The sequence below is a fragment of the Stegodyphus dumicola genome, chromosome X2 (assembly GCF_044657685.1).
Source record: "Stegodyphus dumicola isolate Sdum_Otavi_A_Nest chromosome X2, ASM4465768v1".
NCBI lineage: Eukaryota > Metazoa > Arthropoda > Arachnida > Araneae > Eresidae > Stegodyphus > Stegodyphus dumicola.
Window position 1 is genome coordinate 42,070,734 of NC_140781.1, and position 27,245 is coordinate 42,097,978.

General features: G+C 33.4%; 1 long non-coding RNA gene across 1 annotated transcript in view; it reads left to right on the top strand.

Moving 5' to 3' along the window:
* The window catches only part of LOC146992737 (uncharacterized), a 62,404-nt gene extending 43,688 nt beyond the window's left edge, over window positions 1–18,716 (top strand). The window contains exon 2 of the long non-coding RNA XR_015038896.1: window positions 18,181–18,716. This is a non-coding gene — a long non-coding RNA (uncharacterized LOC146992737). The remainder of the gene's footprint in view (window positions 1–18,180) is intronic.
* Window positions 18,717–27,245: the final 8,529 nt, after the last annotated feature.

The window sequence follows — 27,245 nt, forward strand, 5'->3', positions numbered from 1 at the left end:
TAAATTTCTTCTAGTTCTCCATGATGTTTATATACGAAGCTGCACATAGGAAAGCTCGTAGAGTTGTGTATTTTACTACAGGAGCAAAGGTTTCGTCATAGTCAGATTCAAACTTCTGGCTAAATCCTTTTGCGACTAATCTGGCTTTGTATCTTTCAATTTTTCCTTTTGCATTGAACTTGGTTTTGAAAGACCATTTACACCCTATTGGTAAATCAACTAATTTCCCAAGTGTTATTTTCTTGTAGTGAATTAATTTCTTCTCGAACAGCTGTCAGCCATTTTTTCATTTTCTTCCAAAGTTTGAATTTCCTTCCTTTGGGTTCGGAGGAAATTGGATGTTTGACATGGAATCCGTAGCGATCAGGTTTACCTTTTGTGACTCTGTTCGACCTTGTGACTTCCAAAGGTTCTTCGGATCCTGATATTTCTTCCTTTCCAGGTTCTTCAATTTTTATTTCTTCTTGTTCTGAGCTTTCATCTTTAGGATTTTCTTCATCCTGGTTTAAAGAGATGCTTACAGGCTCGTCAGTTCCAGTGTCTTCAATAAATCGTACAGATGGACTTATTATGATTTTGTCTCCAGGAATTAAAATTCTGTAGGCCATTCTTCTGCTGTCGTAGCCGATGAGTATTCCTTCTATGGCAGTATTATCCAGTTTACCCCTTTTAGATTTATGGATGTAAGCAAAAGCCTTGCACCCGAAAGTCCTCAGATGAGAGGTTGGGTTTCTTGTTATTCAATAATTCGTGTGGCGTTTTAGCATTTGGTTTTGTAGGCATACGATTCTGTAAATAATTTGCAGTCAGCACTGTTTCTGCCCAGTATTTGTGAGGTTGACCTGAGTCACCTAAAAGACATCTTGTCATCTCCATCAAAGACCTATTTTTGCGTTCACAGACTGCATTTTGTGCTGGATAATATGGTACAGTAAACTGGTGATTTATACCATGTTTTGAAAGATATTCAAGTTCCTTACTTGTGTATTCGCCACCGTTATCACTTCTCAGCGTTTTTACCTTTCTCCGGAATTTATTGTTTGTAAAGAGTAATAAATTGTTTTAGTTTAGAAATTACTTCATTTTTCTTTTTCATTTGGTAAATCATTGTGAACCTGCTGTAATCATCAATAAAAGTTACGAAGTACAGGTATCCACTGACAGACGGTGTTTGTACTGGTCCTAAAACATGTGTGAACGAGTTCGAGCAGTTTAGATGCTCTGAATTTCGATTCTTTGGGATACGGGAAATCAGTTAGTTTACATTTTATGCACTGAATGCATTTGGTGTCATGTTTACAATTATCTAGTTTAATTTCTTCAGCGAGTTCTTTGTTTACAAGTTGTTTGATCGCATCATCGTTTCTGTGACCAAGGTGTCTATGCCAAAGCTGAATACAGTTCTCATTTTTGCACTGAAATGCTACATGAACTGATGGTTTATTATTCCTGTCGATTGGTTTAATTTGGTAAAGATTATTAGTTGCATGACATTCTAGAATAACCTGATCTTTCATGATCATACATTTTTTTCCTTCATATAGAACCGAAAGTCCTTTTTCCGTTATTTTCTTAATTGAGTTTAAATTCGTTTCTAATTCAGGAGCGTATAAAACTTCCGATAAGAGAACTTCAGTTATTTTTTGTTTTAGCATTTAACGTTTTAAAACAGACAGATCCTATCGCCGTTGATTTAATACATTGCTCATTCGCAGTTATAATATCTGATGGATTTATGGGTTTACATTCCGTGAAATATTTCTTATTATTTACCAGGTGATTACTTGCTCCGCTATCGAAAATAAAACTCTCGGTTGATTGATGTATGATTTTGCCAGCAGACAGAGCGACGGCTTTCCATCTGGATTCGATTTTGGTGTTTAATTTTTGTTTCTTGTTGATTTATCGCGAGGTTACACGTATTCTTTGCTTGGTATGTTTTCTTCGAGTTTTGGCGCGATTAATTTTTTTTGTTTCGATTTTATATGATAACACCCTGATCTAAAATGATTATTTTTATGACAATATGAGAAAAACTTTTCTCTTTGTCTTTGTTTTGAAATGAGGCTTTAGATGCCGTTTAATCTGATGAATTGTTTTCAACTCTGTTGTTGAATTCGTCAATTAATTTCCCTTTTAAGAATTCTGGATTCATTTCCGATTCTGCTCTGGCTTCAAGAGCCGTAATGAGCGTATCGTAAGAACTAGGCATTGAACAAAGCAAAAGTGCCGAAAACGTGTTCATCTTTTATGTTCTCACCTATTGATTTGAGTTTATCGACTAACTCCAGTAACGTATTTATATGTGTTTGAATATTTCCGTGTTCTTCAAGCTTCAAACTGTAAAGCTTTCACAAAAGAAATAGTTTACTTAAAAGATTGGACTTTTCATGTAGCTGCCTGAGTTTTTCCTAGGTGGCTTTAGCAGTAGTTTCATGTTTAATGTGAATTATTTGCCTGTCTTCGATAAATAAATTTATCGTCGCGCGACATTGCCGATCCCGTTTACTCCATTGTTCTGTAATAGGGCTTGGAGGAACATCTTCGATTACATCGTAAATATCCTCCTTTATTAGTAGCATTTGCATTTTGAATTTCCATGTTGAGTAATTGCTGGAATTCAGTTTTCCAATTTGCATTTGATTTGAATTTTGTATCGTCGTAAAAATTTGTTTTCGGTTTTGACATGAAATTACACTTTAGCTTTTACAGTTTTTTCTTTCTGTATTATTATTTAATTAAGCTATGATTTTTCTTTTAGTCTCATAATCATTTGTTGTAAAACATTTTTATAGCCTCGAAATTTCACAACAAATTAATAAAAGTAGAGAGCAAAATGATTCCTCTTACCTTGTATCCAGCGCAGCATCAAGCGAGATCATACCTAGTTAACTTGTAATCTAAAAAAGGTTGTAGACGGAAATTGTAACATCACAAAACACATTTTTATTTATACAATGAAAATAGATTAAGATTCGTTAGTATTCGAATATATATATTGAAAGGAAGTTATATAAAAGGAGTGTCATATCACTGTCCTTTCCTTTCCTTTGTAGGGTTTTCAGTTCGTAACGTTTATCGGTCCATCACTATTTGCATACAAACAGGTATTAACTTCAATGTGTATGCAGTAAGAAAGAACGAAATTCTGTGTTTGCAGTAGTGGAGAGAAACAAAAACGGGAAATGGGCGAAAGATAAAAAAAGGTGGCATTAAATTTAAAAAAAAAAAAAAATGGAGAGCAGCTGTGGGTAAAATGAATTATCATAGATTTAGCTCTGTGATTCTCAGTGATAGCAGAGCCCACCAGCGACCGAGCGGTAAAGTCGCTGTGAACACTGGTAGTTCGGTTCGAATCCCGCGAATGGGCTGTCTGCATGGGTGTTTTCGTGGTTTTCCCCATGTGTAACGTGTATATGAGTCAGTTTCCCTTAGAAAGACCTCCACGAAGGCATCCCTTCCCTTAGGCAAATAGCCCTCGGGGCTTTGCCATAATCATATAAACCAAGATATCGACAAAATGTTTCTTAATGTATTTATGTATTCATTGTATAAAGCCCACAACAAGTCATTTGTATAATGCGTATAAGTGTCACTGTTATCAATCATATTAGTCCTGTAAGAGAAATACTGAAAATTAAAGAAGCAGTTTTAGCAGCTTCCTCGTAAAACCTTCTGTAAAATGGAAAAAAAGGAACCAATAAATATGGGATCAATATCTTTAGCAGTAATTGCTGAAAAACAACAGAAGTAATCGAAATAATGTGTCATTACAGTTACAAAAACAAACGCATTGTAATAATGAGTTATGAGTGCAATAATAAGCATGCGATCAGTTGATGTTCCTTCAAAAATTACGGGTTTCTTTGCAGATTTTACAGCAAAAGCCTGTCAAAGGTTAAAAATGCTGAATACTGACAGTTGGTCGTGTTCGATTATCAGTAAACTTGCTTGCAGAATTTAGTTTTCATGCGTTTCCACCATGCGCAACGGGAGTACAAACTAGTTTCCATTGGGAAGTTCTCCATGAAGGCATCAGTTCCGGGGGCAGAGAGCCCACACAATCTCTGCCCCCCAATCGATTAGATAAATAGCAGTCAATCAGTTTATTGTTAAAACTTGTGCAGAGCATATTGACTAAAACTGTGGACTGCAAGGTTACGGAAATTCAGAGTTTGAACGAATGGCATACTTAATTTCTAAATTGATTAATACAGAAGCGTTTTCCCTCTTTCAGTTAACCGTAATCTTAACAGTAATAATTTGGATCCTCCCGTTTCCTCTTTCCCGGCTATAAATTTTATGCAATCTTTTTTTTTTTTTTTACCCTTAGATAACCCCAGTTTGAATCTAAAAAGACTCCATTTATTCCCAGATTTCCCACTCCTTATAGTGAACACAACTGAACGCTGGCAGTTTGACCTGGCTCCAGATCACGGTAAACAGTGTAGGTGTATGAAGTTAAGTTTTCATGATTTTTTCGGTGTGTTACAATAAGAGCCAATCTCTTTTCTGATGTACACCACGAGAGCATCCTCCTTTTTTTTCGGGGGGGGAAGGCAGAAAGCCTTCATGCTTCACCATGTTCATCTAACCACACTTTTAAGGACTGATTAAAAATTCTAATAATATATGGAATAACCGTTTATACTGTTGTGTACTAGACATCAAGAGCTAAATTTAGAATGACATATGATTGAAACAAAATGGCATTTAATGCTTTTTCATCATTCCAAAATTAATTAGTAATTAGCGTATTCTTGCTATTGGTCTGCGTGATAAGCTAATAGGCAATCATAACGGCCTATTTGCCTTCTCCCATCGGTGATAACAAACGATCGAGGGGTATAGGAAGGTCTTTGCCAAAGCCCTCTCCAACACCCAGTACACTTTACCCACGATACACAAGGGGAGTGACATTGATAGTTTGGTCAAGGACCTCACTGAAAATATACAAAATGTTTATGCAAAAGCACAAGTTGAAGTTAAACCTGGTATGAAACACAAGCCTCAAGAGCTCAGATTATTGATTAAAGAGAGAAATGCTGCAAGACGAGCGTATCAACGTACAAGACACCGTGATGATAAAAGGAACTTCAATCGCCTGTGCAAAGCGGTCAAGTTTCTTACAAATAAACTCTCACAAGATCGCTGGACTAACTACCTCAGATCTCTTTCTGCAGAGGATAACTCCTTATGGAAAGCAGTGAAGAGGTACAAAAAATGCTATAACGCCATTCCGCCCCTTCACGGCCCTCAACGGATCCATTACACCGGAACTGAGAAAGCAGAACTTTTAGCTCAGCATCTGGAATCTCAGTTCTGCATTAACAACATTTCAGACTCAGACACTGAACAGCTTATTGTTGACTTCCACTCCAAATTTACAACACAGCCATGCACAGACAACATTATCTCAGCCATGCCATCGGAGGTCTGTCTCTATATCATGCGAATTGCGAAAAGGAAGAGCCCTGGAGTAGACGGGGTCACAAATGAGATGATCAAGCACTTCCCTGTCAAGATAATACTCTACTTCACCAAGTTAGTGAATATCATACTACGATGGCAGTACTTCCCAACTTGTTGGAAAACTGCCAAGATTGTCCCTCTGCTTAAGCCCAACAAGCCTGCGACTGCTCCCGAGAGTTACCGACCAATCAGTTTGCTAAGCTCAATTAGCAAAATCGTGGAAGCAGTTATCCCACATAGACTAAACATCTTCCTGGATGAGCAGAAGATCCTCATACCCTATCAGTTTGGGTTCAGGCGTAAGCACTCGACAACGCATCAACTCTACAGAGTTGTTGAGTTAATAAGCAGTGGGATGCAACAACATCGTGTCACTGGTGGACTTTTCTTAGATGTCGCCAAAGCCTTCGATAGAGTATGGCTGGATGCCCTCATATACAAATTACACAACCTGGGACTCCCAGGCTACATCACAAACATAATTAAATCCTACCTAACCGGTAGACACTTTGTCGTTCATGTTTCTGGTTCATTATCCACAAACCGGCCTATACGGGCTGGTGTTCCACAGGGATCCCTTCTGGGCCCTACCCTATTCAATATTTACGTGAAAGACATCCCCAGTACACACAACACAACACTAGCCATGTATGCAGACGACACAGCGATCCTAACTCAAAGTGCATTTGTTAGTTCAGCAATACAACAGCTGCAACACCACATCCATTCGCTAGAGACTTGGCTAACCAAATGGAAAGTCAAAATGAATGTTGACAAGACACATGCCATACTGTTTACTACTAAGAAGAATTTCCCGACTCACCTGCAAATCTATGGTGTGGACATTCCCTGGGTCAAGCAGGTCCCTTATCTTGGGGTGATCCTCAGTAAATCTCTTACATGGAACCCACACGTTACACATATTCTCAGGAAGTTTCGAGCTAGTAAAGCTTCACTCTTCCCCTTAATTGCTCGAAACAGTGTTCTATCTATTGATAATAAGTTGCTCATTTACAAAACCATGTTGCGTCCAATTCTTAGTTATGCATGCCCCGTCTGGGCATACTCGTGCAAAAGTTTGAGAAGGCAGTTACAAGCTGCCCAAAACGGGGTATTGCGTATGATATGTAATGCCCCCTGGTACATTCGGAATAGCCAAATTCGTAAAGAGTTAAGAATAGAGGATCTTTTTGATTTTTATTGCCGCCTATCTAGGGCATTTTGTGATAAACAGGAACTTCTGGACAATCCTGTGGTTGTTAACTATTGCTATGATACTAGGGACCCCAATTTCAGTAAACGCCCAAGGGCGATCCTAAATGTTAGTAATGTGTAATTTTGTATATGTGTTATGCAAATTGTTGCTCAGATTCTTTATTATATATTGTTCTTTTTTCTTGCTTTTTGTTTTTACTAGTGGCACTAAGGCGTCGCACTTCGTATTTTGTTTCTCTTGTGTGTACATGTATTCTTCTGTGAAATAGTTGTTAAAAAAATAGTTAATTATGTATGGATTAGTAAATAGGTACTTGAGGAAAAAAATTTGTATTTAACTATTAGCAATTATGAATTTAAACTCTTGCTCATTTAATTATTTAGCACATTCAGTTATATTTCTCATAATTCGAAACTTTTATCATGTTATTCGATGAGGAGTAGGGCTATGGCGCCCAGGCACCCTGGTGGTTAAGCACCACAGTTCAACATAGGAAGGGGTATAGGAAGATAACAGCAAAAAGCAGGTTTGCTAATGCGAATTTTTAACGGTGAAAACGGGGGGAAGGCAGAAAGCCCTCATGCTTCACCATGTTCATCTAACCACACTTTTAAGGACTGATTAAAAATTCTAATAATATATGGAATAACCGTTTATACTGTTGTGTACTAGACATCAAGAGCTAAATTTAGAATGACATATGATTGAAACAAAATGGTATTTAATGCTTTTTCATCGTTCCAAAATTAATTAGTAATTAGCGTATTCTTGTGATTGGTCTACGTGATAAGCTAATAGGCAATCATAACGGCCTATTTGCCTTCTCCCATCCATGATAACAAACGATCTAGGGGTATAGGAAGATAACAGCAAAAAGCAGGTTTGCTAATGCGAATTTTTTACGGTGAAAATGGATGTTAACCCTTTAAAAAAGATAACTAGTCATTTGTTAGTCTTGTGTAAGAAGTTAATTGAAAACAGTTTGTTACGGAATTTCTAATCATAACCACTGTTCAACACATGAAGTAAAGTTTTTGAGCAGATTTATGGAACGTGAAAGACCATGTCTGTAGGAATTACTAGTAAGGGGGGAGGAGAGGCCGAAGCGCGAAAATATTAATTGGGATATCGCCTATCAATAACAGTTCACATCGCTTTTCGCTAGGATAACGACCATGGAGGTAGGAAAGGGAGGAGGGGCCAACCCACGCTAAAAGTGAAGCACTGCTTTGAAGCTTGGGTCACCAAATGGGGTATTCTTTGTTTACATTCAGAAGCTCGCTTTACAAGATTCTGATAGTATTTCGACACACGACAGTTCCATAGAAATCGAAAAAGGGACACTTTCGCATGAAAGAAACATTCATAGTGTGATGGATAATAGCAGTTTGTATAGTTTAGTGACATTTACGCAAAAATCACATCTTGGTTATTTTTCGATAACTAACAACAGCGATTTTGATTATGAATTTGTTTTATAAAATTATAAGCTGTTGCACTACAAAAATATACATTTTAAGAAAACTGCTATGCTTAAAGAATGAAAAATACCTTACGGTACATTTAAAATTGTATACGTCTTTCGATACCCTTGATAGAGTATTCGCTACTTTTATTTTATTTTCCAAATGTCAAATTTTTTTAAATAAAACAAATTTTTTTCACATCCATATATTGTAACATGTACCTTTTAAAATTTTTTAGAGAAGAGGCTTTACTGCTGCTCGTTTTAAACCCATCGTTTTAATTTTATATATCTGAAAAATAATTACTTTGGGCTTACATGTTTTATAAATATAAAATTTGTAATTAGGCACATAGGTCAAATTAAGTTTTTATTAAATAGAGTAACGCATACAAGGCCTATCTGCCTAAAGAGAGAGATGCCATCGTGGATTAATTTTGAAGAAAAACTGACCTTTGAGTGGGTATTAAAAATAATACTTATAATTTTCATTCAAATTATATTCAGATATATTTTTTATGTAAAACTTTCGGATTTTTTTTTTACCCTTCATTTCAACAATACATATTCCAAAACTCTTTATTACGTTCTTAAGTGCACATCTCATAGCATTTGCTTTACAATACCTTTTAACAGGTTGCTTTCCAATACGAACAATTCTTGCTTCTTTATATCGTATTTGTCAACAGGATTTCAATTTATGTTTACAATTCAATATTAAGGTTATTATATATTTAGATAACATTTATAATCATTATAAATTAGATACATTTAATAATTAGATTTCTTCACAGTACTTTCACAATTGTTTATAAGTGAATAAATTCTTCATTTCAAATACATTTATAAATAATTTAATGAAAGTATTTTGTCAAAGGCAGATACATGCTTTTTGCAAGCACATGCATAAATACCCATACATATTTCCTATTTTTCATTTCCGGCATGTGCAAATCTTTAATTTCTGTGCATTCACTATATTTTTCGTGTAAAGTAATTTACACTAATTTAGCATACACCCGAAAGTTTTACATAAAAAATATATATGAATATAATTTGAATGAAAATTATAAGTATTATTTTTAATACCCACTCAAAGGTCAGTTTTTCTTCAAAATTCCTAAACGATGGCATCTTTCTCTTTAGGCAGATAGCCCTTGCATGCATTACTCTATTTAATGAAAACTTAATCTGACCTATGTGCCTAATTACAAATATTTTAACATACATAATTTTATATTTATAAAACGTGTAAGCCCAAAGTGATTATTTTTCAGATATATAAAATTAAAACGATGGGTTTAAAATGAGCAGCAGTAAAGCCTCTCCTCTAAAAAATTTTAAAAGGTACATGTTACAATAATATATGGATGTGAAAAAAATTTGTTTTATTTAAAACATTTTGACGTTTGGAAAATAAAATAAAAGTAGCGAATACTCTATCAAGGGTATCGAAAGACATATACAATTTTAAATGTACCGTAAGGTATCTTTCATTCTTTAAGCATAATAGTTTTCTTAAAATGTATATTTTTGTAGTGCAACAGCTTATAATTTTATAAAACAAATTCATAATCAAAATCGCTGTTGTTAGTTATCGAAAAATAACCAAGATGTGATTTTTGCGTAAATGTCACTAAACTATACAAACTACTATTATCCATCACACTATGAATGTTTCTTTCATGCGAAAGTGTCTCTTTTTCGATTTCTATGGAACTGTCGTGTGTTGAAATACTATCAGAATCTTGTCAAGCGAGCTTCTGAATGTAAACAAAGAACACCCCATCTGGTGACCCAAGCTTCAAAGCAGTGCTTCACTTTTAGCGCGGGTTGGCCCCTCCTCCCTTTCTTACCTTTATGATAACGGCGCAGGGAAAGGGGGCAATGGGTTGGCCATTTTTCCCTCTCCGTTTACCCGGAGGCGTTTCTTCACTTTCAGTTCCACCCTCTTCTTCCTTTTTAAGTGGGATACCCTTCGATTCCAACTTTAGCGATTTTTTTCGCGTTTATTTATCAGACTTCACTTTTTGCTGAATAGGTTGAATTTTTCTCCCTTAAATTGTGAATTTTTACTAGCTCGTTTTTTTTTTTTTTTTTTTTTCATGACAAATCTTTTTTCAGATTTTCCACCCAGTCCAAACTTTGCAAATTCTGCTTTTAAGTGTGAGATTTAATCTTTTGCTGTAATAGACATTTATGAATGTATCCAACCCCTTTTCTAAATTTTAATGTCTCATTTTTATTTTTTCGCAACTTAAATCTTACTTTTTTCTGAAGATTTTTCCTAAAAGGGAATTGAAGACACGACACCAACTGCTGTGTCATGTAGCTTTCGTGAGTTCTAATTGGTACTCTTAATTTAAAAATGATGCCACCACCTTAGGGCCCATTTTCAAATGTTTTAAAGCAACGTTGCTGTATGCCTGTTGCACTTTTACATTCTACGTTAATTTTAGATGTACCTGTTAGTTATCCTTCATACTCATGTCCCTGTTAGGCAAAAATTGAAGAGGCAGAAGTTGACTTTCCTGGCAAAAGTTCATTTTAGAAATTTTGTCATTTTCTTGACCAATTGTCCATAGTTACGTAGGTCTTTTTATCCAGTTCTGTTCATCTATTACCATGTCGCTATTAACTCCATACTGGAGAACAAATGGTGTAACACCAAGGTGCCTGGGTGAAAAATACCCTACCCCTTGTCGAACAGATAAGCAGTTGTGAATTATGGCAGAGCAATAACTTGTTAAAAACATGTTCATATTTACATAATTTTTTTTTCTTTTTAAATTTTTTTAGGTTATATGACTTGATACTAAGATTAAACGAATGATTCTAACAATCTAAAATGTACAAATGTGTATTCAACTAGGTAGCAAGTAGTTTGATAGAAATGGGAAGTGGTAAAGAGCTATATGTTTGAGTAATTTGTCAGGTGTTTTAGAAGGTGCTAGCATAATGGCTGTGGAACAAGACTATGCAGCTAACTTATTCAAAAGGAAGTAAAGAAGAGAATTGGAACCTGGGAGTAAACAACGAGAGAGAGTATGATTCTGTAGTTCACTGAACTTCTTGGAACATTTTCTCCTGCTGTGCCCAAGATTATAAATGCTGTTATTTCCGTAATATTATCAAATTCTGTAGATACTTATCATTTTGCCATTAAGTCTAAATGTTAAGTTCTTAAATTAATTAACCGAAATCTTAGGTGCTTACAATCATACACTTTTTAATTACTTTGAAAAGCGTAGCTAGTGAATGCAAGCTTTCCACAGAGATAGAAAGCATAAAGACAAATGTGTTTTTATCTAGTTATGCATAAAAAAGCAAAGGAAGTTGTCTTTAAAATAATTTTGAGGCTTTTCTAATGAATAAAGTTTTATATATTCTGTGATCATCCGACAGGCTTTCATTTCACCGGACTTTGGACTTTTTTTTTTTTTCAAAATTTTTTAATTTCCTTGTTTACAGATTCAAAACCAGTGTCAACAAACAATGCAATAAAACAGTTAAACCTCTACATTCTTATCATCTAACTAAAAATTCTGTGTTAAAGTAAATTAATGAAGTTTAAAATTTTTAAGTACTTTGCCATATTTAAGTAAGTTATTTGATACTGGCAAGTGTTATTGCATGTTTTAAAATTTATAAATTTTTAAACTGTAAAATATCCATGTGTATTCATTTTTCAAATTCTTATATGCCTTAAGGTGATTTTTATGAAGAAGTTTTTGAAATTAATTAAGCATTCAAATTCTTTTGATGTTAATTGAATTTACTTTTATTAATGAGTTCTATCATTTCTAAACCATTGCTGGCAGATTTAGGTAATCAAGAGACATAACATTTTCTTCATTGGTTTCCCAATGTATTTTTTTTGGGGGGGGTGGGGAGAGGTTAAAAAGGTGGTGTAGATGCATTCCATTTATACCCATATGGGTATTCATTTCAGGAAAGGTCATTTTGCTCTAATGAAAGACATTTTTACCTGCTTAGAAGTAACACTGTTTTTATTCTTCAGTGACTGCTGGAAGGTATGATTGCAAAAGAAAATATTCGTTTGAAGCAGATATGCAACACATTTGAGGTGCATGTACCCATTTTTATTCGCAAAGAACTGATTGCGAATAAAAATGGGGTAAATCTAATTAGTCAGAGTATGCTGTTTCATGCTCGAAGCCACCTGTAAGCTTTATAGCAATCTTTATGTACTAGCTATAGCAGAGAAGAAACTTCAGTCCTCTGAACAGCAACAGGCAAACTGAAGTTACAGGCATCGAGAAAAGCATTGTGTAAATGCATTTCTCGATACATATTCTCTGATAGTTCAGGTGCAGATGGGTGGGACACCAAAATTTCACGATGAGTCATACAAGTATAGTCCCACTGCACTAGTAGTGCAGCAGCGTGCCAAATATTATATACAGGTGTGTACATTTATATCCTCCAGGATTCGAACCAGGGCTTATTGGGATGGCACCAGTGTCACTAGCCATTATACTGATCAGAGTGGCAGTAGTATAATTTTTGTTTATATAATTTATATCTTTATCATTTCTTTCTGATTTTTACTGCATTTTAGTGTTATTTTCTCAGCTCAAGTAGGCTAACGAATTTTTGTCATATAAATGAATAACTGCAGCTTTTCCTTAAGCTATTTTTGCTTACAAAAAGTTCTATAGGACTGTTATTCTTTAATAAAGTGGGAGAATCTGTTAAAATTAAGGTTTAGTTGTTACACACAATACTATAGATAAATTTTAATATTATGACTAATTATCTTCTAATCTAACTATCTAATTATCTATCTTAAAGTTTAAGCTTTGCGAAAAAGGAAAAAAATTACCTACTTGAAGTAACTTCCTCTTATTTGTTGGAAAAATCTAATGAACTTTTAGAAGCATATAATGCTGATAAATTTTTAAGGGAATTGTATGTAATTATATTGAAAACTAATGGTATTATATTGTTTATGTTTTTCATTATGGATATATTTTCATGTATTCTCCTAAAAGACTTCAACTGATCATAATGACAGTTTTAGTGCAGATTGGTCAGAATTTTATTATTTGTTGTGACTTTCTATATCATCAAGGTGTCTTAACAGCATATATTTATCAGCTACATTTTTATGCTTTACTTTTGTTTTCGCAATCATCCATTTATAATGATGATATTTCAATCATTAAAGGGAATTGGAATATATAGCATTTAAATATTAAAAATGCTGTGGCATCAGTCCAATAAAATATTCTCGAGGACTTCTTTTGATCACCCAACTCCTGATCTGAAATGCAGGTGCATATACATGCTGTATATTTCAATTTCCTTTAATGATTAATTTAAATTCCTTATTAATTTATAATAAGGTGATATAAAGAAGGTCATAACAAATCTTATGACCAAATTAAAGCAGTCATTCTGTTGGGAGGTTAAAACATTTGATGAAGATTTTAGTAAATCTGTAGTCTCAATTATTCTGATTACATAGATATGAATGTTTTAAATAAATTCTTTTTATGTATAAGTAATGCTGATCTTAATATACTTTATAGCAGGGGTTCCCAACCCTATGCCTGCGGGCACAATGGTGCCCACCGATTGTTTAACATGTGCCCACCACTGTCCAATCACAATAAAAATGTTTTAGTTTTCAGTAAAACTGTATGTGAAAGTTTTTTCATTTTTAATGAAATAGAAATTGCATCTAACACAGATACCATCACAAAGCGAAATGCGACTGATCTCTTTTTTTATGTGCATGTATTATTAACTCTATCCAACCATAAATTCACCTTGAAAATTAAAGTGTGCCTGCTGTCCAGCAGATATTCTAGAATGTGTTCTTAGGGACAAAAAAGATTGGGGACCTCTGCTTTATAGTATGCTTTTAGGTAAATGTAACCAATTTAGATTGCATGAGTGGACAAGTATAAGATTGCCGAAGACTGGTAATGGGATAGATTTAAATTCTGGCAGAAAGTCTGGCTTCATGGGTGTTTTCGTATTTCCAATATAAATATGTACCAGCTTTTTCTTAGCGGAATTTTTCTTTTCATCCTTTCCCTTATTATCTTGTGGTTAAAATCATATTACTTTATCGCTGTTGTCTCCTATCCCCTCATCAGTAATCCCTCCTGACAAAAATGTTTCCTGTTTCATCAGCTGCTCTTCCCCATCCTTATCATCCATACCCCTACTGAGGGAAGACTGAATTTTCCCTTATTCATCCCGTTAAAAAAAAAAAAAAAAAAGTCATTGTTGAGAGGATTATTTATTGAGATAATGAACATTACGTGATAAACGCCAGTTGACTTGTTATACTGAACTCTCTGATCAGTACACCAACTGCTGTGAAGTAATTTCAGAGCTGTGCATAGACATGGAATGCAATTCTATTTTCAGTTATGTAATTATTCTGAATTTGCCTCTTTATATTTATGTTCATCTCTCTTTAAAACATGATTATGATATTGTGAGAACTTGAATTTATTGAAGCCAGATGTGGTCATCCTGCTGTGATATTCAAGGGTGGAGCATATACATTAAAAAGAAGTTTAAAAAATGACAATAAATAGTGGATTTGTTGAGAGACTGGTTTCAGCGGAACTTGATTGACAAATTTTGGAAGATGATTTATTGCAAGTAGGAAACTGTACCTGCAATCCTAATATAGCTAACATCAAAATAGAGAATTTATCAATAAGGGCAAAAAAAGGAGTTTGTGACTAACTTATTCCAATTTAAAAAATTTGTAATGATACTTTATCAGCTGCATGTGGTTTGGGTTTAGATTTTATCATAGAAATCTATAAATTTGAATCTGTGAAATCTTCAGTGCATAAACACCAGCAGAGTGAATTAGGCTTAACTTCTATAGCTTGAAATCTTTAGTGTATAAACACCAGCAGAGTGAATTAGGCTTAACTTCCGTAGCTTGGACTTGTGATGATTTATTTATGTCAAAAAATTTCTTAATTATTGATGGTGTTACATCTGAAAGAATGTTCTTTATATTGTATATGGGATTTATTATTATTATTGCATGTCTGTGTATAAACATCCTATCGATTATGAAAATTGGCAGATATCCCACCAGAATTGGGCCAGTCCTTCCTGTGGAATTCTGAAGGAACTGATACCTCTTTATTTATTAAACAATCAGTATTCAACCACCTTTGTTTTTGTGCTTCTTAAAAGTATTTTCATCGATTTTTCTATTATTTTTCAGGTTCTCAAATTTTGCCAGAAGCTCTGTTTAGAATACTAAGACTACAAACTCCCTGCATGTAATTCTTCCAATCTGTTACTGTTTTGTCACCCATATTCAGCTAACATACTTTTTTTGATGGCAGGCATATGTAATTTTGAAAACAATCCACTGCTTGTTGTTCCACTGATTGTTGAAGGCAGATCCCAAATTTTAAAATTTCTTTCAAAACGCTAGAAGAAAATACAGCAATGACAATTTATATCCTTATTCATAAAAGCAAAAGATGGTGTATCGAGAATCGGTCACCGTTAGATCTATAAGCATGATCGTAAATTATTTGTTGTTATTAGATAGAATATCTGCTGAGAAATGGCAGCAGCTAATTCTGGATGTAATTCTATTTTACATCGAAAAAGATGTACAGTCAATGCATATAAGTTCAGTGCAGTAAGAACATCTCTTTTGATCAGTAAGAACATCTGTCTGTTTAAGAATAAGTTACATATAGGCGTATTAAGTTATGGGTAAGGTTAATCTTTTAATAACTATTTATTGGTCTTAGACTGCATTCATTCAATTGTTCTAATAAATCATCTAATTTAGGTAGTTGGAAATTTATCATTTATAGTTTGACTACTGAGAGACATCTAATCAACAGCTAATTTGTATTCGGTAGTCTTTTTCTTTACTAATATGACAGGACTAGTATATGGGGACCAGTTTTTTTGTTACGATTCCATTTTCTTTCCATTCTTGAACAATCTCTCTGATTGCAGCTCTTTCAGAGGCATTTGGTTTATAAGGTTTCATACATATTAGTTTTGAATTGGTCCATTTTTATGAGATCAGTGCACCCCAATTCGAAAATATTTAATGCAGAGCAATCTCTGTATTCATTAAAAAGTGGCAATAATACTTGCTTGTGATCAACATTAAGATCTGTGCCAATTTTAACTTCTCTTTAATGTATAGGAATTTTTATGTTGTTAATATTTTCTCTTTTTGCTGGATTCAAGCTCAATTCAGCAGTTTCAGTATTTAAACATAGTTCAACTTCTGCTCTCACAGTGCATTGATCTTTTTGGAGCATTACACTTTTATCACCAATGTTAATCATTGGTAGACAGGTTTTGCCATTTTTATTTTACAGTAAATGGCCAATACCTTCAGAAGGATTTTGTCATAATTAATCCGTTATTGACAAACTCTGCTTGAGAATTGACAAAACTGACTGTATTTTTTTTTAATTCATTTGGTTCAAGAGCCTTAAGACAGACCTTGGTTTATTTTTTCATCAATTAGGAGGTTACTAAATAGTTTATCCTCCCGAATCCGAAGTGGTATCTTTCATCTATTCTGACACGTGCAATGTGTGGGAGATCAAGTGGCTGTGCATTATCAGGAACAAGGTATATATTTATATGCCTTAACTCATTAAATTATCAACTTCAATATTGGCTTTAATTCTTCTTATAGAGGTCACTGCAGGCACCCTTTGATTTCCAAAACCATACAGTGAATTTACAGTACATTCTGGTTTCAGTTTAAGTTTCTGTGCAAATGAAATCCTTAAGGGACAATGGGAACTCCTTGTATCAATTAAAGTCTGTACTTCCTCAGAATTATTGAGTGCTGCTTTCTTCAGGTATGAAATATTTTCTTTTGACTTTTCATCAACACAGCGGAATAATTTTCTATATTTGAATAATTATTTTCAATTTTTAGATGTATGCTCTGTTTTATTACATTTTTTTCATGTTACAACTAGTTTTGGCAGCAGGTAGTCCTTTAAAATGTGCCTAAAATTATAACAGCTGAAGCATTTATAAGACCCTTCCTTATGTGGTTGTTTATTCTTGAAAGTTGTCTTCAAGATATCATAATCATCTAGTTTTTCTACTAAGTCAACTTAGACCAGTCATCAATAAAATGATCTTTTATTTCTTGAGACACTGTATGTTTTATCTGATCTATCATAATATGGTTACTCAGTTTCTCAAAAGTATATGCTTTAACTCAATTACCTATTCATTAAAAAAACTTAATTCATTTGTAAAATTCTTCCACATGTTTCCTACGCTTCTTGTTAAGAATAAAAAATTGTTGCCAAAATTTTTCTGGTTCATCTTGCACCATTTCAATAAGTTCTTTTTAATTTCTTTATGAATGTTTGCAATTTCATCCATTTCTCTGGCAATTAACTGAGTGATTCATATAGCAACAAGCCAAGCAAATGAGTAACCTGCATATTTTCTGGGGTTTCAACTTGTTTGGCCAAACACTCAAATATAATTAAATATAAACTTATGTCAATTTCTTCAGGATTACATTCTTGTATCAAATGGTTCTAGCTTTGTGTTCATTTGTATACTGCTAACATATTGATTGGTGACAAAATTTGTAGACCTACTTTCTGCTTCAAAACATAATTTTTGCAATTCAAATTCCCTTTCGTACTTTTGTTTTCATTACTCGTATTCTTTTTGCTTATGCACTTCAGTTTCTTCTTGATGCTTTCCTCCTCCTTCTTAGCGCTTTTGTTCTTCAATTTCTTCTTTTCTTTCATTTTTTATAGTATTCAACCATTCTCTGATACATTCTTCATCGTGCTCTTTGCTCTCCAGAACTATCTTTTTCAAATCGTTCATTTTATGTCTGTTACTCACATCTTCTGTCAGTTCTTCATCTAATATTTTTAAATCACATTTCTTTGCATTACTGAAAATAGACATTTTGATACTTATTAAAATGTAAATACCTGTATATAAGAATGGAAGCCATGTGTCAAGGCTATACACCTCATCCTTCTTACAGATTTAGAATGGATCATCGAAGGTTCACATCCTGGAGCCCAGATCCTTGGAAGCCATCATTTCCAGAAATGCAGAAAAAATGAAGAACTTGAAAAGGAACATCCCAAGCGAAACTTACCACATAAAGTCGCAATAATGCAGTGGTACATAAACCACTGCATTATTGCGACTTTATGTGGGACTTATAGAAGTTTTTTTTTTTTTTTTTAATTATATTTCATTTTATTTTTTCTTACTTATTATTATTTTTTTTGTGTTTGTTGTTGTTGTAATGCATGCTAAGGTTTGGTTTAGTTGAGGACAGTTGAAAGTCAGGATAGTGTAATGTAGACATGATTGTAAATTATTTATTCTTATAGACAAAATATCCATTGAGAAATGGCAACAGCTAATTCTAGATGTTCTATTTTAAGAAAAGATATGATTATATATATATAGGTATGATGCAGTAAGAACATCAGTTATATGTGTTTAAGAGTACATATTGGCCTATTAAGAGTAAAATTTATCTTTTAATAAATGTTTGCCTTTTAAAAATGTCTTGTGAGTAATTAATATAAATACAGAAGCCAACACATCAGATGAAAGCACAGATGTTATGAGTGTGTGCTTTTTGGCAACATATTTACAGTCAATGGGATAATATGTGTGTACATAAACTATAAGTTTTAATATTTTTTATGTAACATTTGAAGAGTCAGACTTGGTCTTGGAGAGAATGAATGAATTCTATTTTTTCTATTATTTTGCTAAATAAATCTTTTAGATTGCTCCAAAGACAGCAAACTGTGACAGTAGCTAACAGAGGAGGAGATATGACTTCACATTAATTAATCTGACAAGAAACAAAGGATCTCTTTTCTTCTTTAGTCCTACAGAAAAAAAGTCATTAAAATATTCCGATTCTTAACACTTCCCAGACAGAAATGAGTAACAAAGTTATTCAGTAACAAAAAACAAAACAAAAACTGCTTATATGATGCCTCTCTCAATAGGATGAAATTTGCTTAAATTGCATTCTTGTATTTGGGAAACTTCAGTATATGCTGTAAGGAACATTAAAATATATTTGTAAGAATGTAAAATGTGCTTTTTTGGTTCATGGTGGAATACAGTAATAAATATGCATCATGTTGTTACAGTTTTTAAACATTACAAATTATTATACATAATAGACTTCTAATAAAAAATTTTAGCTGTGTGACTATATAATTATATGAGTCATAAAATTCAGAGTTCAAGTGTTTTAGATTCTAAATATATACTAGGAGGACTGGGAAGTAATGTCGTTTCTGCACATGTCAACAACACCATGCTAAGGGTAGAAGTGGAAGCAAATCCACGTCAAACACTCTTAACCAACCATGGTCGACCATCCAGGAACATTTAAAGCAGAATGGAAAAATAAGCAAAGCAGGTGTTTCAGTCCCCCATAATCTGTCCAAAAAGAACAAAGCCAACCTATCCATCACGGGCAAAGTATTGCTTCAATGGCACCATAAAGAACCATTTTTTAATCATTTGATTAGTGGAGACAAAAACAATAAGTCGTATATGATAATTCAAAACTCAAAAGGCAGTTTTAATAGAGGTTACAAAGGGTTTACATTCCAAAAAGGCGCTTCTGGGTGTTTGATGGAGTATTCGCAGAATTGTACATTTTGAATTGCTGAAACCTGGACAAACTGTTAATGCAGACCTTTATTGTGAACAATTGGATAGAGTGAACCAATCTTTAATCGAAAAATATCAATTGTCAACAGAAAAGGTGTCATTCTGCAACACAAAAATGCAAGACCACACTGTGCAAGACGAACACTGGAAAAAATTAATGAATTGGGGCGGGAGGTACTGCCATACTCAGCCGATATTGCAGCATTGGATTTCCATTTATTTGGATCCCTACAACATTTTCTTAGTGGCAAAAAATTTGAAAATTTGGAGGATGTCCAAAATGTCCTTTCAAAATATTTTACTCAAAACCCAATTGATTTTTATCGGTCCGGGATTGAAAATCTGCACATTAGATGGCAAAAGGTTGTTGATAACGAAGGTGATTATATTATTGATTAAAAATAAACCTTGTTAAAAATGTATTTGTTTGAATTTAATGTAAGAAAGCAACATTACTTTCCAGTCCCCCTATTATAATATTATGTAAATTCATCATTCATGAATAGTATTATTTCCTTGTTTCCTTTGGCATTGGTCATTCAGTAATTTCTTGAATGGGGAAACATTTCCAAACAAGTCAAATGGTTGTTATGACACTTGTGCCTGCTTGACCAATGGTTACCTCCCCTTCTGAAGATTGATATATTGGTACAATAACTAAATGGAATCGGCCAGTGACTGTGACTACTGTTACATCCAGTGATTGCACCAATATCTGCCAGTACTTGTATGGATACTTCACATAAAGGAACCATACTATGTTCGACTATCTGCCCAATCCAGAGGGGCAATTTTGTCACCAACATCTTATTTGGATCTCTCAGGTTGGCACAAGATCCTGTTCATCGATGAGTCCAAATTTGCTTTGGAAATCAAATGATGAGGTACACAAGATAAGGCCCCAGAATATCATTGCATTCAGAGGTAGCAGCATCATGGTATATGTTGGAATTTCAGAAGAATATGGTATTCACCTGTACATCGTGTGATGGCTGCACGGTATCAGGCTCGTAACTTAAGAGTAACTATAAGTTCAAATCTAAAATTTAAATTCAAATAAACTAGTAGTCAAAGGCTACACAGATCAGTTGATACAAACTACCACAGATATCAACTGTCAGCAATTATAATGCAAGTCAAAGACTGCAAATGTTATCTTATCTAGCAACATAGTAATATGAACTCAAGAGGCAAAATGCTCTGTCTTATAATTTAAAGCCTCACTATAAATACTCACAAAACAATTTGCATTGTGGCAGGAAAACTGAAGGAGGAAACGACAGTAAAGATCTAAAATATAAAATAACTGGTTTATTAGGTAAAAAAACTTTTATATCTTTCCCTGCCAAAATTTAAGTAATTGCAACGAAGGTCTTTAGCGATCTTGGTAAGATCTTAAATTTTAAACTGACCAAGAGCTAATGTTTCCAATAAAAAATTTACAATCTGAACTATTTCACTTTATCAGAATCTTTCGTATAGCTTAGAGTAATTGTACAATTAATTTTTCATCTTCTCTGCTCTCCAGCTGAATGATACTAAATGGAAGAGCATGTGTTATTGTGCAAGGATTTCAACACAAATCCTTCATTTTAATAATGTTAACTGGTATTCTCAACCTTTTACTATCACGTACCATCTAAACAGAAACTGAAAAACTTTAGTATTACCACTACATTTTACATTAGAAGAAGGATTAGCTCAGTAGAAATATTAAATATATATATACAGTACAAAGTCCGTAATTCGGACGCCCATTACCCGATATGATCTATAATCCGGACCTCAAAGCCATTAACTTTACGCATGCACGTAAAGAATGTGCACGCGTGTAATGCATGCTTTATGCATGCGAAAGAAATGTTTACTAAAGTAAGCAAATAAATATTAAGCTTCTTTTTTTGTACCCTTTAGATCATAATTGCTCTTTATTTCATAAATTACTGCTTCATATTTTTAATTGTATTATTTCTGCATGCTATCTTACCAGATTTAAATTGATCTATAATCCGGAAAAACCCCTAATCTGGAATCGCCTAAGTCCAGACTAGTCTGGATTACGAACTTTGTACCGTATACATATATTGCGGTTAGAAACTTTCTAAAAACTAAAAAGCTTAAAATATTATTATCCAATCCTTTGATTATTAGCTCAGAAGTTTTTCTTATCATTTCATTTATTTTTTCTTTAATGATAAACAAATTAACATTCTGTCCTTGTAATCCTAAATTTAATTCATTTAACTTTCCAAAAATGATCAGCTAAATATGCTAAACATGCCAATCATAATTCACCTAAATAAACTATTTTGCAGTTCAAATTTTGAATAGCAGAGGAAAATTTGAATTTCTGATTGACGTTCAAAAGGATGATTTAAAACTTTGCCTCTATTTAACCTTACTTCAGAATGTTACAGAAACATTTCATCTCTTGGCATAAAATCACAAATATTCTTGAAATTAAAGCTCGGCTATTAATAAAAGTAACAATTTTCACAGCTGGATTCAAAATGATTTTCAGGTTTTTCAGTGATTGTTTTGGCAACTAAAGCATTGAGATGAATGGAGAACTGATTAAATTTAGTTTCGGATGCAAATTCTTTTATTTCAGAAATAAAACTGGAATGTTTTCCTTTTAAAGCTTGAGCTCCATCACTGTATATGGCAGTGCATTTATTCCAAGAAATATTCATTCTCAGACATAAAATTGTCAGTTACTTTGAAAATTTCATTTGCAGTTGCTCTATCAAGAAGAGATTCACAAAATAAATACTTCTCAGGAATTTGTTTATGTTCTTTGAAATGCATGTAAAAACTAGTAATTGAACAAGGTTCATCATATCAGTACTTTCATTCAACTACAATGTGAAATACTTGCTGTGTTTTATTTTTTGACTAAGTGTCTTTTATGGAATTTGCCATTTCATGAATTTGTTGACTTACTCCTTATTGATAACAGGGTATTATTAAGTTCATTAGCCACTTTTTCCATGAATAATGTTAAAATGATATCTTTAGCTGCTGGTAATACAAGGTTTTCTCCAATAGTATGAGCCTGCTTTGTCTTGGCAATTCTTAGGCTTACTAAGTAACTAGCTTCCAAAGCTTTTTCACTTGAAGTGACAAAACCTTTCATTATTTGTTTATTATTTTTGAACTCTGATAAAATAATCTTCAGATTTATCCTTTAAATTGGCATGCTTAGATTTAAGATGTCTTTTAAGAATGGAGGTTTCATACTTTGATTGGATAGTTCACCGCAAACAGCAAGCATTTCTAAAATAACTTAAAAATGAATGCTGTATTCGATAGGAAATAAAAATAAGTTCCTATAAAAGGATAATAGTATTTCATTAATTTTTTTAAAGTTGATCAATTTATTAGCGTGTCCACACTTTATGTCGCAACAATATCTGGGTTCATATTGCTCTATTTTCAATAAGAATCATTTTTTACATCAATTTACTGTCTCTAACAGCAGGTATTTTGACTTCTTGTTGCTTTGTATTCCTTACCTTCTTACATGATTTGAGAATATCGTCATTTGCTTTTGAAGAACTCGATTACTCCTCTAAAAACATCATTTCTGTCAAATTTTTTTTATGTCTAAAGGAGTATTTGTGAAAATTAAAACAGATTATTTTGCTAAAGTCTGTGAGCAGCTATTCACCTTGAACAAACCTCAGATTGCATAAATTTACGAGTATTAGAGAAAAAACTTAAGCAGGATGTTGGGGTATTAATTTTGGAATCTATAGTTAAAAATACTTGATTTCATTGTGTACCACCTGTTTTTCTCTTGTGTACCACCGGTTGAGAATTGCTGACGTAGATTCACTAGACCTCAAGAACAATTTAACCCTCTGAGCGGCCCAGGTTTTTGGATCTGGCTTAAAGACCTGTGTTTAAAGAGCCTTTATTAGCTAAATTTGTGTATTTACCTATTTTGGTCTCTATTTTCATAAATTTACATTCATTTAGATGAGATTTATATTATTAATGGAAGTAAGAAAGCAACATATCTTAAATTATAAGCTAGTATATACCAAGTAACAAAAAATCTCATGACCGGATAAAGCTGGCCATGGCGCTCAGAGAGTTAAGATAACTAACACACTAGACCTGAAGAACAAAACTATACATCATGTGATAAGCAAAATGGTTCATTAAACTTAAGTATTGGCTGAAGAGCGTAACTCTTAATTATATGCACACTGCTAGCTTTAAATTTTCTTGGTGTCCACCACTCACAGTTGAAAATTTTTACTTTCAAAGTGTTTATTACTGTCAAACCATGGCCTTCCTTTCACTAAAGGCATGTAAAACTGTCCGTTATGCCTCTGGTCATATCCTGATGTATGCATACTTTCTGAAACCCTCCTGCTTTTGAATTTTACTGCAAGCTCATGAGCATCCCCGGGATTTTAAATTGGAAAAAATCCTGGATTTTCAGCAATAATCTAATTTAAATGACTTCTGCTTCGGGCTTTTTCAAATACAGTAAGTTTACCAGTTGCATTTCCCTCAATATAAATTCTGTTAATTCTTTGAACTTAAGCTGGTATGTGCTAAACAATTCTGCTTTCAATTTCACTGTCTTTCACCATGAAAAATGCTTTAATCATGGTGGTTTTAAATAATTTTAGTTTTATAATTCTCGCTGCCTTGTGCTAATAAAAATTTTACGATGCATTCATACCAGATTAGTGCCTGTCCTCAAAGTCAGCAGTTGTTGTGGTGACGTTTTATATTTCCCTAACTGGATAAAGCAAAAAATGCCAATTTAGTTGTTCAAACAATCTTATTATGAAACTTCTGCCATCAAAAGACACTGCGAGTGTCATCAACCCTCTGATTGTGTCTACGATGTATCCAAATACTGGTGGAGCCTGCGATATTGAGAAGGCCAGACTAAGCATTGAATTTTCTTGAAACAGTCCTTTAGTTCAGGCACCATAGTGTTGCCTGGTGTATTTTCTGCATTGTTCAGACTCTTCATAGACATTAAGGAAATGATCGCTAAGTCTTGTTATTTTAAAAAGACTGTATTACGTTTCAAATTGACATTACAAGAATTGTAAATATTGCTCATATTTAATGTCCAGCATATGTTTTGAATTAACATGTAATCAACAGCATCTTAACTATAAAGTAACTATAAATCATGAACTCATATAGTATGTCCTAAACAGTTTTGTCCCATAACAAAAGTCTAATTCGATTTTAATGATTAATTTTTAACACAAATGCAGTTACATGAGTTTTTAGTGAAGTTTTGTGCTTTATTTATGAAGTCTCAATGGCTCTTATTTCCAAGATTGTCTGTTTTTGAATAGCTTTCTGGAAATAAGTGCTTTTAAGATGTTTACAGAACACTTTTTTTTTTTTTTTTTTTTTTTTGTGAAAATTAGAAAACTGGAAACCTTATGTCCAAGTTTAGGTTCAGAATTTTTGTAATTACCTTTATTTATTTGAAGTTTTATTAAATTTTCCCACATTTATATAGTAAGTCTATAATTTTGATCGTACTATTAACTTTACTTAAGCTAGTTCATGCAAAACTGAACCTTCTGCACATGTTTATTATTTGTGACAATTTGCTGCAGAGTTTGAAGGATGCTTTGACTGTATTACCATGATTGCCATGCATTACTATGAAAGAGAATTTCTACTTTACGAATTATTGGTGGCTGACCTTGAACAAAGTTTTTCTAAAACATGCTTGCCTTTATTGTATGGCGACTTAATGTCTCCAGGATCAGAGATGTTTTTTCTAATCTTAATATTTCTAGATCAAATCTCTTTGAACTAGAAATGCATTAAAGGGCTTTTCGGTAACCTCCCATTTAATGACTAGAACTTTGTTAAAGAATGAAAAAGTTTACAAATTTGAAACATCACACCTGTAATTTTGTTTATATGAATGATCATGTGTCAAAATTTCAGGCCAACTGTAGTCATGTAGTCTGATAACTTTCCTTGCAAATGGTAAGATAAGGGTTATAACAAATAATGCTAAGCTTTCCAGACAGTTGTCTGCTGAATACTGATTTGTATTTACTTTGCATATAGGGTAAAATAATGTTATAGACAGAATAATTGTGAAGTTAATACTTTTTCCCTCAAAATACATATGTTCAGTAAAAGTAGCATGCCAGTTTTTGTTCAAGTACTTACTTGTTGAATTCAACTTGGATGGCTGGTATCTCACATCCATCTTGACTACACATAACCTTTTTGATCATGCTGTCTACAAGCATGTAATCAGCAAATCCGTTGCTATGCAATTTATTCTGTATGAAGGAACTGTGTGTGTAGCAATAAGCAAACACAATTCTAATCTTCTTTGTCAGGCAAAACATTGAGTATATTTCTTAACATTCATTTATCGTGATGATAGGTTGCCAAAAAAGCATTTTCAGTTCTAATATACTTGGCTGATGATAGGATAATTTATCTTTTGTGCTAAGAGAAAAAATTTATTGGAAAAGTCTAGAAAATATTAGTTTGTAAAGGAAATCTTATTTCTGATGTCTCCCAATGGAGACAACAAAATCTTGTTACTGTATGCATATACTAAAGGTTTGGGTAAGAAAGCAGAATACAGAAATTTTTTACCCGACAAAGGGAAGCAAAAGCTGTTTTAGTAATTCATCCAAAATTCTGATTTTCACATGTAGATATCTATAGGCAACGCAATATAGTGGAAGCTGTTATGATCGCTGTAGGATAAACTTGAATTTGTGGGGATTATGCATTTTTACAGCTTTATACAAAAAAGGAGAAAAATAAAGAAAAGTTTTTAATAAAACAAGTTTCTTAAACTAATTAGAAGCCTATGTATGTAGTAGAATGCTCGATTAGAATGGATGGAATGCTGGAAGTTAGGTAATACTTTCCAGATGTAACCGGGCCCCTCAGGGGCTCACTCTTTGTGAGTACAGGTGTTGCAGTCTCGAAGTATCCTAGCACTTGAAGTGATTTTTCTTCTTGGTAATATGGGGGTCACAATCCTGGAAGCCTAGTGATCTTTCCTCCTTTCTTTTTCATATCTTCCTACCTGTGTTATTTCTATTTCTTCCACCCATGTGGTTTTCTTTTTCGAGGTTGTGGCTCAAAGTAATATTATGTTACTTTTTTTTTTTTTTTCTAGTTTCTCATCGAGAAAAAAACCACCTACATTTTTACAGTGCGTTGTGACTATAAGGCTGAAAAGGAGTGTTCTGGTAGATGAAGGGTGAGGTACTGTTGCCTTCCCAACACATTGCTTTGGCCTCTGCTTCATACTGAAATTGGTATTGAATAAGCTGTGTCCGCTTATTGTGTGTGAATATAAATCAGCTGGTCACTTTCCTTTAGGGTAAATGTCTTAAGGATAAGCTTTTGCAAGTT